Genomic DNA, 11,138 nt, shown 5'->3' with positions numbered 1-11,138 from the left:
GTGGAAGATTCCACTCGAGCCCGACACTCTCGGCGGCCCGGGAAAGCATAGCCATCATTTCCGGGTCCGTCTCCGGCACCACTGACCGCCCAGAGGGCGGCAACGCTGACGGATCTTCATCCCCAGAAAAGTCTGGCTCACCCTCCGATGCTGCAACCGACATCCGATCGTCGGGGGGAGCCTCGGAAGAAACAGGTGGTATCCACCAGGAGGGTCCAGCCTGCTCTTTTGAGAGCCCCGCTGGTTTCGAAGTGCCGGCGGGCTGGGGCATCCCCGGAGGGGCGAGAGCCCACGAAGAGCGTGCTTGACTGTAGTTTTTACTTCTCTACGTAGAAGGTCAGGAGCAGAACGATAAAACCGTTCAGCTCCAAAGCGAAAAGCTGAATATGCGCTGCATCTGCTGCCTACTTATACTCATGCTGTGATCAGCAGCAGCTGGATGCAATAATCGCATGCCAATGTGCATTGGCTCGTTTAGTTTACACTCGAAGTAGATTGGTCTCTCTAAGCGAGATCCCAATTCGCCGGTCATCCGACGTGACGTCGGGAGTGAACGACTGAAAGGGAACTAAACTATTTTGAAGACAGCTCAGCTACTATTAAAAATAAATAGTTATTAGTAGTAGTAGTAGTATTTTGTTATTTTACAACTTTGATGTCTCTGCTGCAAGCAAGGGATGTGACACAATAAGCTCACTCCTGTTATACTGTAGGAAGTGCTTCTCTTGTTCTCTCTTCTCTAGGCTCTATCCTGCAGTCTGGAAACAGTACACTCACTCCAGACTGTCTGTCCTTTTCCTCCAGGGAACGCCTGGACAGCACACAGTGAACACAAACTCCAGAATCCATTCTATATATACTCAAAAGCACAAGCTGTGAATGAACACTGGAAAGAGTAAAATGAAAAGCTATCAAATAAACACAGACAGGTAGAGAATAGATGGTTTCATAGCACTAAGACATGTTTATGGATATTATTAAAGGAATAGTTCTTCAAACTTCATCTTCAAAATACAGTATGGACAGCATCTGTGATGTGCTGTCGATTACCAGAGAAATTATTTGGATTTGGCCCTCAGTTTTTAAAAATAAACAACAACCATGTTTGCAGTAATACACTTAATTTAAAGTCTACTGGACAAGAAATTCCAGATGGTTAATACGGAAATTTGCAGCTTGTTAAAGTGCTTACATAAATTATTTAGTGTTGCAGAAAAGTCCTGTGGCTGTACTTTTGAAACAATGTGTATTTTTACATCTATCCTGTCCAATGACGTTCCCCATAGACTTCCAATTTTAGTCCATTATTGTACACATGACCTTTGCTTGATTGACTGTGGTAATAAAACAGCACGTCTCAAACGCTGTGAACTCTTGTTGAACTAGAAATGTATCTTTAAAAGGTAACACTTTACAATAAGGTTTGATTTGTTAACATTAGTAAACGACATTATAACTAATGTTAACATGAACTAACAATACTTCTAAAGCATTTATAAATCTTAGTTAATGTTAATTTCAACATTTAGTAATACATTATTACAATCTGTCTGTTATTATTATTTAAGGGACCTGAGCTAACATGAACTAACAATGCAATGTTAGCTGATTAACAGTTGCATTTTTATTAACTAACATTAACAAATGTGATTAAATACTGTATCAGATTAATTGCTTGTTGTTAGTTATCGCTAACTAATGGGTCCTTAAAGTGTTAATCTTTAAAAAATACAACTATAAAGACTTTATCATGAGTTATGTAAGAAATTCCCTCACAATATAAAACCCAACATGGCAATAAAATGGGCCTACCTAGTCATGAAAAGAATCAGTCATCTGACTCATATAATTGAATCAAAATGCTCACAGCACAAGCAAACAGGCTGTAATCTCAGATTTGATCACAAATGTTGTTGAGCATCTGCTTGACAGCAGAATGAACTTCCCTCAGGAATAGTTGAGTTAACAGGCCTCACCAAACCATTGAAAAGCTCCAGTCGTGATGAATATCACCGTCCTTGGCCTGTTCAAGCACTGTTCAAGATCTGTACAAATTATATATTTTTAGTAACCAATCTGTCAAGCATGTATTTGTTAACAATCCTTGAGAATATTTTAATTAGAATTTAGGGACATTTTTACAGGTTTATAACGGAGATAATGAAAAGCCACACGGACGGCCAAAGTATGCTTTGGGCTTTACTATTGCTCATCTTTAGGTTTATAGATCTCAACAAACAAATTTTGACACATAACTCATCCAGCACTGTTTGTGTTACATGCATGAATGATACCTCAAATCGTGTGGTTTGATGGGGAATTTATGGAAAAAAATTAAATATAGGTAAAATACCTGTGTAAAATCAATAGAGAAAATTCCTTCATATGAACACAGTACATTTGGGCCAAACTTTTCTTATAGTGTTAGAAAACAATCACAACTAAATGTTTTCACCTGGGAAAAATCCTATAGATTTTCATCAAATTCAAAAAGTTGAAAATTACTTTCACTGTTGTTTTGAGTATCAAATATCAAAGAGCATCTGGGTCAAAGGACAATGCTAATTTGGTGGATGCAGTATTCCAGGAAGGTATTCATACTACAAACCAACATACCCACACTACTGTTCTACAATTTATGGTCAGTAAGATGTTTGAATGTTTTTGAAAGAAGTCTCTTATGCTCAACAAGGCTACATTTATCTGATTAAAAATATAGTAAAAATGAAAAATGTCTCAAGGTACTTGTGAAAGCAGAACATTTTGACCTGGGCCAGTAAGCAACTGCTTACCATTGCCCTAGCAACCAACCAGAACACCTTAGCAACTTATCAACACCTCTCAAAAACAACTCAGAACACATTCACATCTACATAGTTACCGGGCGCATCAGTTTAAGCAAAGCAATGCAATGCAAAGTCTTAGGGCTGTATGGATACATCAGTGTGAACATTTCAAATCTATTTGTCCTGTTGTCAGATGTAGCAGTGTAGAAGGATGTAGTCCTTCAGAAATAGAATGGGTCTGCGTCTCTTTTCTTTCGGGACTCCAGTATAGACAAATTAATTTATTATGATGAGTTTACTTTTCCAAGCAACGTGATGCTCTTATCCAGTGTAGACTTGGTAAAAGGTAATCACATTTTCTTTGACAAGTTTAAAAATTAATAAAAGAATAAGTGTGAAATTGAATTCTCTGAAATATTCCAGGCTCCTTTGCTTTAAAATGTCCGTATTGTTTGATTTCTTTTACAGATTCAATTAGCCAGCAGACTGGTGTAAAGTCTTAAAACCCAGCCCTTCAGACTGGGGTGTACAGTTACGTCTAAGCTATTATTATTATTAGTCTCCTGAAACTCAAAGCCCAAGGAAAGCATTGATTGGGTCTTAATTAAGAGGCTTTCGCTAAACATTGGGCCTTTGCAAAGTCTGTTAGTCGAGTTTACTAATAACAAAGAGACTATTTTAGCTATGCAGAATTTTAAGACATTGTCTCAATGTCAAATGTCAAATAAGCAGAACTCACATAAAACAAGTTGCCTTAATTATGCAATTGAATAAATATTCACATGCAGACATAAGAACAGGGAGATCATTAGCATATATTTGCTGACATTTTCCAAAGTCAGTTTTTGTTATCGAACATTTAAACTGCCAAACAAGACAAAGAAGTGTTTTATGACACACATACCCTAAGTTTCAGTGGCAGAACATGTGCTTGACTTCCTGAATCAGCTGCTTTCACATCAGGTTAAAGACGAACAAGATTTTTTCTTAAGGCATTTTTTTTCACGCAAAATTGTATTTGTTTATTTTTCTCTGAATAAATGATAGCTAAGGAAGTTATAAAAAATTATATGTCCTGAACATACATTCAAATAAATAAATAAAAATAACAATCTAATTTACTAAAAATCATCCAACCACATACAGCAAAATGTGCAAGCAATAAATGAAAATGAAACAAGGTCTTACACAGATTGTCATAAAACTGACATAAAACTGGATTTTTAAAAATATTTTCTAGTTACAAGGAAACAAAAAGAATGCTCCGGTTATATTATATCTTTAAAAAAAAATAATCCATGCTTAACAAAGCAACATAAAATGATTGTTGCTGGTTGCTTTGTTAAGCATGAATTTTCACAATGTTCAAAAAGTTTTGATTTTCCTTTAACTAAGAACGGCATCTTTTGTCAGCTTAATAAATCCAGGCAAATTGGGCCACTTTTTTGACACTGAGAAGACTGAGACCCAATTATTCTGAATTAACCCCTATTTTTAGCATAGCGATACCGCTGTACTTTGTCACGAGCTAAACATCTATGGAGGATGAAACCTGCAAAAACAATAAATAAATAAATGCACAAATAAAGAAATAAATGTGTGCATAAATACACATATTCTTATTTAAACACATAAATAAATAATTAAACGTGATGAAAGTAGGCAAATAAATAAAATAAATTGGTGGGCAAATGGAAAATGTTTAAGGAAATGCTAAACTCATCCTATTTAGTTTCCTTTGATCACTCATTTATTTCTGAATGTAGTTCCGCGTTTATTTTTCCTCTGCGCAACAATGTATCTTGCTCTGTTGAACGGCAAAAGTGACTTTACTAGGCTATACTGGATTTACACCATGCATCTCCTGTCAGCGGGAAAGCCACGCCCCCAGCTATCACAAGACCCGACCAAGTCCATGGTTGACACCCTCTCATTAGCATGTCATGCAGGGGAAAAATAAATGTGGAACTACATTCAGAAATAAATGAGTGATCAAAGGAAAATAGTTAGGATGAGTTTAGCATTTCCTTAAACATTTTCCATTTGCCCACCAATTTATTTTATTTATTTGCCTACTTTAATCACGTTTAATTATTGCTATATGTATTTAAACAAGAATTTGTGTATGTATAAACACATTTATTTATTTATTTGCATATTTATTTATTTATTTGTGCATTTGTTTATTTATTGTTTTTGCAGGTTTCGTCCTCCATACACATCAACACTCATCACTTCTCAGTCATTTAAATACAAAACACGAAATTGGTTAAAATGTCAATTATGCTACGGTGATATGTACAGGTAAATGTGGATTTGTAAATTGTACAAGCCCCAGAAGCGCAAGTTTAAATGTTAACCCATAATAAATAAATAAATAAATAAATAAATAGGCTAAATAAATAAATAACCTGCATTAGGTGTTTTTTTGTTTTTTTTTTTTGTTTTTTGTAGCTTGTATGTCTTTGGTTTTGGATCGTGCAGGACAGATGCTGACATGTGCGCTTATTACTTAAGGAAGTGATTCACATTTAAGGCAATGATACTTCTGTACTTACTGAATGAAGACTTAATGACACCTTGAGCCCCTGATGACCAGCCAACAACGTGTTGCGTCTGTTTCCTCTTATTTATAATTCCAATGCGATTTCATGCGTATCTCTCTTGTTGTTGAGTGTGAACACCGAACAACGTCATAGTCCCGGTTAAATATTAATAAATGAATAAAAATAACAGGCCGGATTTATTTAGCCCAAAAAATCTCGAGCTGTCCCTTTCAGCAGGGTCTCTGTGACAAATGATGCCGCATGCATTCTGCCCTCTGCATCACTGGCCAGATGTCATCCCTGGAATCAGACGCGAAAGCTGGAGCTGTGTGTCGTATGCCAGGTCTCGGGTTATGACTGCATCTGAATAAGCATTTGTCTCCTCTCACAAATGGTTTCATGTGATGTCGGTATCGTTCCGTTTGGGCTATTTGAGATTTAGGATGACTGGAGACACCAAGACACCAGTGCGCAAGTGCGCTGAGGACATCTGGTACATGTAGGCTATTTCTTATGACAACTCTTTAGCTGAGGAAAAAGACAATCATTGTACTTCTGATGCATGGCGTTATTATTACCAATCATAAAGAATAATAATAATAAGTCATTAAGATTCTGGATAATGTTATATTTTTCTGCTACAAAATCCATGGTTTCCTTCAATGTTGCAAAAATATATATATGGGTGCTCTTTTTGTATTCAATTAGAACCTGCATTACTTAATCCATAAAATCTATTACCATTTATTATTTACAAAACTAATTCGTATGATATATATTAATTGATTGCATCACCTGTTTTCACATCCTTTTTACTTGAGGAGATGCTAAAATGTTTTAACAGCATATTTTGATCAAATATAGTTTATTTCTTAGCCTACTAATTATGACAGTAATTATATTTAATTTTATACATAACTGGTAAGACATAATTCGCCATATATGGTGGGCATTTGTTGTCCAGAGTAAAATGTAGAGGTCCAGCAGCGACACCTGCTGTATGCAAGAGAAATTAAACGCTGTTATATTAAAAATATCCAACTCAACCTGTTTTGACTGTTCAGCATTTTCTATTTTCTATAGTGTTTGGTCGGAACCACAGGAAGAAAAAAAAATAATAATTCCAACCAGCATTGATTTCCAAAGCTTCACATGTTTATTGGAGCTCAGTTGCATTTACACTGCAGTTGCATAAATAATGTTATGAGATTAATGGTTTAAATGTAAAATTCTGAGCAAATATTGATTTACCTGCAAAGTACCTTTAAAACTGCCTGCAAATGTACCTAAGAAAAAAGTGTGGCCATACCAAATATTGATTTGAATTAGGTAATATAAGTTAATTGATCAAATGTATATATGACATTATTTAAAAAAAAAAAACTAAAAGAAAACATCCTTACTTTATAGCATTTCACAAATGCATAAAACATTTTTTTTTCCTTTTTTTTACAGTACAGTAGTTTTGCATGGAGATTTATCCAATGGTCCAATGGCTTCTAAACATTTAGTCTGTCTCAGTTGCTTCTGTCTCTTCATGTAATCCCAGATTGACTCAGTGACTTGGTGTGTGTGGGTCATGCCATCTGTTGCAGGACTCATGCAAACATCTCACTGGATTGTTACAGTATTTGCAAAGGAATGTTCGGAAATATACTATTGTGACAGAAATTATATGATTGTTGGGATAATAATAAACTGCAATGTCACCTTTTCCTTTTCACTTAATCATTTGTGAGAAAAAAAAAAAATATATATATATATATATATATATATAGTACAAAGTACAAACATCAGTTGATTTGTTTCATTCACAGAGACAATAAAACACAAAGTGTTTTCCAGTGACCCTCACCAGCCTCAGTGCTTTCTGATGATCCTCACCAGTCCCAATGTCTTCTTGTGACCATCATCATCCTCACTGTCTTTTCGTGAACCACATCAGCCCTAGTGTCTTCCAGTGACCCGCATGGTGACCGTGATTTCACCAAGTACAACATGTTCCTGGATCAACATCCTTGTTGATCCTGGAACAACATTCCAATTAACCAATCAGAATTGAGGGATAACTTTTCAGGAAATATCTGTTTTAGGCTTACAATCAGGTTTAGGTGCTTCTACACCCTTGTTAATCAGCTATCATTTCACACTGATTTTAGGAATAAATTATGGGTAGGGTTAGGTTTAGGGGTAGGGATTGGGTTTAGTCTATATTTTTGGACGGTACTGTTGATCCAGGATCAGCAAATGATGTTGATCCAGGAACATGTCTTACTTGGCAAAATCATGGTGACCTGACCCGCATCATCCTCAGTGTTTTCTTTCATATAAATCGGAGCTTTTGCTTTCTACTCCCAAGCCAGTTTATGGTCCAATTTGTCTAAGATGTATTTTGACACTTTTGGGTTGTCAAATGTTTTTGGATCATAGATAATAAAATAAAATAATGAAATATAGACCAAATTTAAAAGACAAGTTGACCAAAAGACAGAAACTACATTAATTACTGCATCCATTGTGTGGTTATTTTGCTATCTATTATTTTATTTTTCCTCAGATATAATCTTGAAGAGTTTTCAGTGAGTTAAAGATATTTCACTGTATGACTCCTGAAGTCCTGACTACCGTCTGTCCACCTGAAGCATTTGCCTGATGAATACTCAAATACAGCACTGCCCCCTGTTGCCTGTAGTGATAAAAAGTCACTTTTTTAAAATCAACCTTTTTAATTTACGAAGACTGGCCAGCAGATGGAGACAGTGAAATGTCAGTGATGTCCTGATATTAGAGAACGGCAGAAGTGTTGACTCATGGGTCTTGTGTGTTGACTCATAAATCTTCACTGAACAATCAATGAATGGTACAAATGTTCTTTTTATGTTTTACAACTATTTTCTTTTGACCCAGGACCTTATAATAGTGTGAATCTTACTGGTGACTCTTGATATGAGAAACATAACAGGGATCATGACCAAAGACTGATGGACCCTCTTCCCATTTATAGGGTTTTCAGAAGCTAAAGTCATCATAGATGGGTAAACTTCTATAACAGTAAATGAGAGGCTACAGCAAATATGATTTAGCTTAGAAGCACCATTGCAGCAGTATTAACTATATATACAGTATATATATCCTAAATTTCAAGGTCACTGCTTAGTCCTATTTGAAGTTATCCTAACATGAGTAGAAGGGCAGTTTTTTAAGCATATTTCATAAATTAATTGTATTCTAAAGCATGAGATATTTGAAAAAGAACTCTGATCAAAATTAGAGAATTATATGACATAATTATATGACAAACCTATTTAACTGGCAGCATTCTTCTAATTTTCACTGAGATTGCAAGATGGTGGGCCGCTCTAAGGTGACTGAAACCCTGCGACAGCAGGTTGTCCAACTGAAGGCTAAAAGGATGACACTTTCAGCCACTGCAAGAAAACCTCATTCTAAATCTGTGATTGATAGAATATCATAGCTTTACAATGCAACTAATTCATTCAAGTTCCCAAAAAAGGCTGGTCATCCATGTAAGACAAATGCATGGGAAGACAGGATAACGTGGCGACTCTCCATGGGGAATCGGTTCAACACTGCAGCTGGAATTGCTTGCCAGTTCAGTTCTGACTCGGGGATCTGACTCGGCACATTTAAGAGAAGTGAGACTGAAAGCGCACTCTGCCGTGAGCAGTGTTGGGCAGTAACGCATTACTCAGTAACGCGTTACTGTAATTTGATTACTTTTTTTAGTAACGGAGTAATTTAACTATTGCATACTGTTTTATAATGTACTACAATACTGAAGTGCAGATAATTGCCACTATTTGCAACAAGCAAGTAGTATGATAGTAGAAATCCTGCTATTTTAACATAGTGTAAATAGCATATTGCTAAAAATACTGCTCACTGAGATTTGAAAAGGGAGGGAAAAAAAGTCCGGCAAAACACGGGATCGAACCCGGGTCGATCGCGTCAAAAAGCCAACAACAAGCGCTTATCCATCTGCACCACTGGAGCTGATGATTTATGGCCACTTTTAACTAAATGTAAATATACACTCCGTATTTTTTTTTCCGTAGTAAGGGCAATTCATACTTATTTAAATATTTCATAGTTTATAGCCCTGACACAGCAGCTCTAGTGGTTCCTGCAAAAGTAATTTCTGTCACTTCTGAACCCGCTATGGCCCCAGAGCTCTCATGAACTCAGGCCATACATCTACTGCCATCTGCCAACGAACTAAGCCAAGATCATTTAAAAATACATATTAGACACCGTTAATGTGTTCACCTGAGATCAGTGCCTCCTTAGTGGCTAAGGAGTGGCTAATTTAACTACCAGCAATTAATTTGAAATAAGAAAAAATATTTTTGCAGCCAGATGGTATAATTACCTACCAGCAATTGGTATAATTACCAAGGGCAATTAATACATTTAAACTGAGCTACTTTAATACCATCTCTGAACTTTCTACCAGGACTCTGCTGTTCTTCGGCTGGTTCTTCCCTGTATACGTTGATTGACAGATGTCTCGTCCAGTCAGCGGTGAGTAATCCCAAACCAATGGCGCTGTCTCAAACTATACTTACCTCTTCCGGTTGTCTGATTTGTCGTTGTTTTCTGACTTGTTCATTTGTTTTCGGATTTGTCGTTGTGTTTTCTGACTTGTTAATTTGTTTTCGGATTTGTCGTTGTGTTTTCTGACTTGTTATTTTGTTTTCGAATTTGTCATTGTGTTTTCTGACTTGTTATAATGTTTTCTGAATTGTTGTTGTGTTTTCTGAATTGTTATTTGGTTTTTTAGACTTGCATTTGCGTGTGTAATTTGTTATTTTGTTTTCAGAATTGTGATGTGTTTTGCGCTTCTTGTCCACCGTAATTCTGCCATGCCAAACCATGCATGCAGCTGCCGCTTGCTTTAGTTAAAAATAACAGTGTTCTGTGAATGTTGATGCTTTAATAACAAATACATATCGGTAGCGTGTATGCTGGGATTTCATGAATTTCATGGAGAAAAAAGTAACGTAACTAGTAATGTATCTAATTACTAATTACTTTTTAAATAAAGTAATCAGAACAGTAACGTGATTACTTTTAAAAGGAGATTACGTAAGATTAAGTAATCAGTAATTTAATAAAATTTTCAGAGTAATTTGCCCAACATTGGCAGTGAGCAAGCCTCTCTTCAGCAGAAATAATCAAAAGGCTAAGCTCACCTTTGCTGAGGAACATGTTGTGTGGAGAAGTCAGTGAAAGGTGGAGGAGGAAGTGTCGTGGTTTGGGGGATGTTTTCCGCAGCAGGAGTTGGGCCTCTTATACAGTTATATGGCATGATGAATGCAAATGTTTACCAGAACCTTCTTCAGCAACATGCGGTTCCTTCCCTGCAACCATCTCTCAATCAGCCTGCAATTTTCATGCAGGGCAATGCTCCCTGTCACACTGCAAAACAGGTAAAGCAGTTCCTTGAAGCCAAGAACACTGAAATAATGAAATGGCCGGCCCAGAGTCCTGATCTAAACCCAATTGATAATCTCTGGAAAATCCTTGGCAACAAATTTACCGAACTATGGAAGAGAGTAGAAGAAGAGTGGACCAAGATCACACCAGCGCAGTGTGAGAAACTAGTGATGTCCTGCAGCCGCAGATGTGCTGAAGTCACTCAAAGCAGGGCCCTCTACACTTCCTACTCATTTCTGACAGCTGTAACCCTCCAGAATTTTAGTTGTAATCTTCTTTCGTGCTACAGCGGTTACTGTTCTCTCATTTTGATCACTGTGTTTTCCACAAAATAAAGGTTTTTATTGAA

General features: G+C 36.5%; 1 protein-coding gene across 3 annotated transcripts in view; it reads right to left on the bottom strand.

Moving 5' to 3' along the window:
- Nucleotides 1-5,769, bottom strand: part of LOC107671291 (polypeptide N-acetylgalactosaminyltransferase 13) — a 59,805-nt gene extending 54,036 nt beyond the window's left edge. For all 3 annotated transcript variants that reach the window (XR_001632179.1, XM_016464185.1, XM_016464183.1), the window contains exon 1: nucleotides 5,345-5,769. The gene's annotated coding sequence lies outside the window, so the exon portion shown is untranslated. The remainder of the gene's footprint in view (nucleotides 1-5,344) is intronic.
- Nucleotides 5,770-11,138: the final 5,369 nt, after the last annotated feature.

The sequence above is a fragment of the Sinocyclocheilus anshuiensis genome, unplaced genomic scaffold (assembly GCF_001515605.1).
Source record: "Sinocyclocheilus anshuiensis isolate Anshui unplaced genomic scaffold, SAMN03320099.WGS_v1.1 scaffold284, whole genome shotgun sequence".
NCBI lineage: Eukaryota > Metazoa > Chordata > Actinopteri > Cypriniformes > Cyprinidae > Sinocyclocheilus > Sinocyclocheilus anshuiensis.
Note: the sequence above shows the minus strand (reverse complement) of the source record. Positions and strands in the feature narration are given on the sequence as shown.